Consider the following 6000-nt stretch of genomic DNA (forward strand, 5'->3'; position numbering starts at 1 on the left):
AGAGTGGGCTGAAATAGGGTCGTAGCACGCCCTGGGGCAGGAACAGGGAGCAGGTACCTGGAAGTCGGGGATTGTTTGGGGGTTTAGGGTGATGTAATTGGGGATTAGGTCCTATGGATGCTTTATGATTATTAGTGATGGTTTTAAGAAGATGAACCTTAAAGGTCAGTCCATTATCATAGTTATCTTGATACAATCTTAGGCCCCTCGAGAGAGAGCGAGAACTTTTCCAAGCCTCTAAATTCCTCCTCTTAGCAGTAAATTTTAGGATCAGTGGACTACACCATCCCTTAGTGGGCCCTTCACTCTTGCAAGGATCATCATTGGTGGAATATATTCCATTATTTTTGAGGGTGATAAGGTCCCATGAAAATGTGGGGCTCCAATAGGCATCGCCAGTGGTCTCACACCCCCAGGAGGCACAAAAAAACGAATCATCATAGCCGCACTTATGACCAAGATTATGAGCACGATGTGAGGGACTGGGCATATGTAAAATCCCTCAGAACAACCGTTTTTGGAAAAGAATTGATCTTTGAGGGATGCACACTTGGCGGCATTTGCACAAGCCCCTGCACCATTATTCGCCACTCTAGACCATTCAGGTGCCATTTCTAGTGGCCACAAGAGGTCAGGAACCCCCCAATATGAGGCGGCTCCCAGGGCTAGGTGGCATAGATCTATAATTATGGGATCAAATGTGGGGGCTGAGCCAACTGTCAAGCGAGCAAAGATGGCATCCCCTGCCTTATTTTGGATGATCCAAGTATAATTAAAAACCTGATAGGTCTGGGCTTGCCTGGCTGTCGCCGTCACGACCAGTATTATCAATATGGTGAGAGATCTATCCATGGCGATCCTACAAGAGAAAACATGAAACATCTTCTCAAGTGCACCCTGGGTGGTATTAAATGGCTTAATTAGTCTTTCAGAGAGCCATCTGGCTCCCACTTCCTTGGAATTATAGGTGCAGGCTGAGCCTTTTGCTCAGATGATAATGGGGTCTGGCCCATTCCAAATTCCTGTAAGGGGATCTTTCCATAGTGCTTGAGCATGTTTTAGAGTGGTTTTAGGATGCTAAAGTCGGTCAGCTGCTGAGCAACCACTTATGTCTAGAGTTAAAAAGTTAAGCACAAAAAGTGAATGAGACAGTAGCTGTTTTGAATTTTGCCAGAGAACTCCGGGAAGTAGGCTTGTGAAGCAGTAATGCCAAAAAGCTGCTCATGAGAAATGAATTCCTAGGACTCTTCTCCTGGAGGTCTGACAAAAGTCTACCCTCCAGTTTGGATCAGTTTGGCAGGCATAAAGCCTGGAAGCTGTTCTTGAGGATCAGAGTTCCATGGTAATTCCCCTCCCGGAGATTTGGCATTTTCTCCTGAACCCATAATAATCAAATTCCCACTGCATTAGTCTAATGTATAGACTCACGCGCACTCTATTAAGCATTACCTTATAGTAAATGCCTTTTAAGATTGTATTCTAACATTAGCTAAAGCCTTTTCCCAGTGTTCTTAGATCCCAGATAGTAACAAGGAGTTTAACATATTCAATAACCAATTAAGTACTAGTCATTAAATCAGCTATCTACAGAAAGAGACTGGAATTCTCACTGAGATAGAAATCCTTATTACAGACTATATTCCGTGCCAACAGCAAATTAAGTTACTATACTGATAAATGGGAATTCTCCAGACATAGATTAGTATTAACAAGGCCTAAGTCCTTGACACTACTTTATTCCTGGGGCCAGGCAAGAGTTAATACCCCTCTAGCCCAATTAACTCTAAAGTACAAAACTCAGAGCGGACCCCGAGCAGGTGCTAATCTCTAAGATAAACATAGTCCTTTTGAAGTCACTCCTCTTACATCTGGAGGGATGCTGATCCCTAGCGTAAACTTTGCAGTCACTCCCTTTGCACCTGGGAAACTTCAATGTGCCGTATCTGTTATGTTTTACAATTTATGATATTCGCTGTAATATAATTAGTCTAAGCTCAACCAGAAAATTACATTCAGATTCAACACCTCTCTTGTGTGCTTGTCTGTTTGTCAAAACCATCTGACTCTTTGCCTAATCGCTCGAGAGACTTGTTCTTATGCAGGCACAGGAAAAAGAAGGTCTGTGGCAGAATTTCCCTTAAGGGTGTAGATAGTCTCTTGGGCCCCGAGCTTAGTCAGGGTATTCTTTAAGGTCTGATGGGCCCTTTCAACAATTCCCTGCCCCTGAGGGTTATGGGGAATTCCAGTAATGTGCTTGATCTGTAATTGTGCACAAAACTGTTTAAAATTAAGACTGCTATATCCAGGGCCGTTGTCTGTTTTGATAATTTTGGCTGTCCCATGACAGAAAAGGCATACAATGAATGATTTATAACATCTTTGGTAGCTTCTCCAGTGTGGGTGGAGGCACACAAAAACCCACTGAAGGTATCAATGGACACATGCACAAAACTTAAGCTTCCCAAAAGATGGGATGTGAGTTACATCCATTTGCCAGAGTTCTCTACGGGCAAGGCCCCATGGGTTAACTCCTAAATGTGGTTTGGGCAACAGGGTAAGACAATTTTTACACTGTTTAACAATTTGTCTGGCTTGTTCCCTGGTTATGTTGAATCATAATGTGTCTGTGCATTGAGATGATGTAAAATATGGGCTGTCTGAGCCTGTGACAGTGGGTCAGGCTCGATAGTAAGGCATGTAAGCTGAGTGGCCTGGTCAGCAAGATCATTTACCCGGGACAAGGGTCCAGGAAGTCCTGTGTGGGCTCGAATATGCCCCACAAAAAATGGGTAGGCTTGAAGCCTTATGAGCATTTGTATTTTAAGAAACATCTGAAAAGTGGCAGTGGTGGGTTGAATACTAGGGACCACTTCTAAAGCTCTTAAAGCCCTTACCACATAATGGCTATCTGAATACAAGTTAAAGGGAGATGAGAACGATTCAAACGCTTTTCCAAAATGACGGGTAGCCATCTTGATTCCTAGGATAATCACCTGACATATAAGAGAAGGATAAACAGGGAGAACTTTTGAAGGTGTGGCTGGCAAATGGATCCAGAAAAGGGGATTATCATCTTGCCATAATAGGCCAGTGGGTGCAAAGGGTGTGGAAAAAACTATCAAAGACAGGGGTTGAAGGGGGTTATAATATCCCATGGTTTGTTGATTAATGGCTGGCTCTACCCTATGGAGAGCCTCTAAGGCAGCAGGAGATAAATTTCACAGGGAGGTTGGGTCAGAATCTCCATGGAGTGTATCAAAAAGGGGCTTTAGATCTCCAGTAGTTAATTTAAATAGGAACTTAACCAATTTATATCTCCTAGCAACTTTTGGAAATCATTTAAGGTCCTCAGCTGTGAGGTGCGGATAGTTAATTTCTGGGAATGTACTCTAATGGGTTCTAATTGAAAACCTAAAAACATAAAAGGGTACTGAAGTTATCAGGAGCTATGACAAATCCCCACCTTTGGAGGGCCCTAACCACGGCCTGGGCAACCACATGGGTGGAGGATAATTCTTTTGTGGCAATGAGCAGGTCATCCATATAGTGTATTATATAGGCATCAGGGAATTCTTGTCTCAAAGGGTTAATAATCTGTGCCACATATTTCTGGCATAAGGTAGGGCTACTAGCCATTTCCTGGAGTAAAACCCAACCATTGAAAATGGGGATTTGGTCCTACGTGATTTACAATGGGAATGGAAAAGGCAAAACAGACACAATATTGGGGATGAAGTGGGATAGAAAAGAAACAATCTTTAATATCTATGACAATTTTAGAATAACCTCTGGGAATTGCAATAGGAGATGGTAAGACTGGTTGTAGTGCCCCCATCGGCATCATGGTCTTATTTACAGCTCGAAGGTCCTGTAACAGCCTCCAAGCTCCACTTTTCTTTTTTATGACAAATATTGGTGTGTTCCATGGGAAGGTAGAAGGCTCAAGATGTGACAGTCTCAATTGTTCCTGCACCAACTGTAAGGCTGCCTGAACTTTCTCTTGAGGCATAGACCACTGATTGATCCAGACAGGATCATTGGACTTCCAAGATATTTTGTCTGCCTGAAATGCAGGAGGAGCAGTGGTCTCTAAGAAAAAAGATCTGCCCCTAAACCCTTTTTATCATTTTTGGGTGTGGGCATAATGGGAGAAATCCTTCCTTGTTCATCTTTCCCTAGACCCTTCCCTGGGAGGTACCCTGCTTTTAGCATCAAATTGGTGACAGTCTCGTTGGGGCTAAACATTATCATTCCCATTTGGGAGAGTATGTCTCTTTCCCATAGATTCACAGGAAGACCTTTAACCACAAAGGGTTGAACAGTTCCAGTACTGTTTTCTTTGTCTGACCATGTTAGCAGTTTGGAGCTTTGTAAAGTGTCCTGTGTTTGACCTATGCCTTTTAAATGAGTGGCAGTAGGCTCTAAGGGCCAGGCTGCAGGCCAATGTGTTGAGGAAATTACTGTCGAATCTGCCCCGGTATCCAGGAGCCCTTGAAACTGTTTGCCCTCTAGAAACAAAGTCAGCATGGACAGTGATTCAGTTATTTTCTGTGCCCAGTAGACTTCTGAGGATCCCGGGTAGGATGGTCCTTGTTCCTCTTTCATATAAGGGAAATGGCCGATAGTGGGAGTGATAGGGCTTGGGCTATGCACTCTCCAGCCCTAAGGGTAAGTGGTCCCTGCATGGCGGTGACTAAGATTTTTATCTCCCCATGGTAGTTGGTGTCAACCACTGTAGGAGTCACCGTTAGGCCTTGTAAGTCTGGACACAAGGCCGATGACGAGAAAAAATGTCTTTTGGGGAGGAGGCCCAAACTCACCTGTTTCGATGACCACTGTTCCCTCCTCAGGAGTTATAATCCTGGTGGGGGAGGAACACAGGTCCAATCCTGCACTCCCGGCCATGGCCCTGCACAATCTCCCGTACAGAATAAGGGGTTGTCTGCAGTTGTCATCAGGGGAGATGGGCCCCACAGGGGGGCCCTCTGGCCTTTTCCCTGGACCACAGGGAATGGGTGGCTGTTGATGTCAGTCTTAGGTCAGCAATCTCGTGCCCAATGGTGGCCTCTCTTGCACTTAGGGCAAAGATGGGGGGAGGGAATTTTTGTTGGGTAAAAGGCATGGTTGAGACTAGGGTGCTCTGTCTTTGTGTAGGGCATCCTCTAGCAAAATGTCCAGGTTAGTTGCATCTATAGCAAGTTTTTTCTCCTTTATTTAGTTGTAAGGCACCCTCAATAGCCAGGTTGATAGACTTAGAAACTTGTTGGGAGCTCTTCCGGCCGGACCAGCACCGGGGTAGCTAGAGCGCAGGGTCGGCTGACACCCGCCAGCTACCCACTACCCCCGCCACAGGATTTTGAGACTGCTGGTGAGTGGAACACAGCTTCTGCTCCAGTCCAATCACGCGGGACCTGAGACTGCTTTGATTGGGGAGGCAGAAATCCGGCCTGAGTAGGGCCACAAGCCTCTTCCGGTCAGAAAAGCACCGGGGTAGCTAGGGCGCAGGGTCGGCTGACACTCGCCAGCTACCCACAACACCCGCCACAGGATCTTAAGATTTCTGGTGAGTGGAAGACAGCTTCTGCTCCAATCCAATTGCACGCGGGACCTGAGACTGCATTAGTTAGGGAAGCAGAAATCCGGCCTGAGTAGGGCCACAAGCCTCTTCCGGTCAGAAAAGCACCGTGGTAGCTAGAGTGCAGGGTCGGCTGACACCCGCCAGCTACCCATGACACCCGCCACAGGATTTTGAGACTGCTGGTGAGTGAAACACAGCTTCTGCTCCAATCTTTAAACAGTGACAACGACAACAACTAACCCCAGAGATTACCAGATGGCGAAAGGTAAACGTAATAATCTTACTAACAGAAACCAAGACCACTCACCATCATCAGAACCCAGCACTCCCACTTCGCCCAGTCCAGGGCACCCCAACACACCGGAGAAGCTAGACACGGATCTAAAAGCATATCTCATGATGATGGTAGAGGACTTCAAGAA

This window comes from Mus caroli, unplaced genomic scaffold (genome assembly GCF_978045245.1).
Source record: "Mus caroli unplaced genomic scaffold, Mus_caroli_1 scaffold_6, whole genome shotgun sequence".
In the NCBI taxonomy this organism is placed as follows: domain Eukaryota; kingdom Metazoa; phylum Chordata; class Mammalia; order Rodentia; family Muridae; genus Mus; species Mus caroli.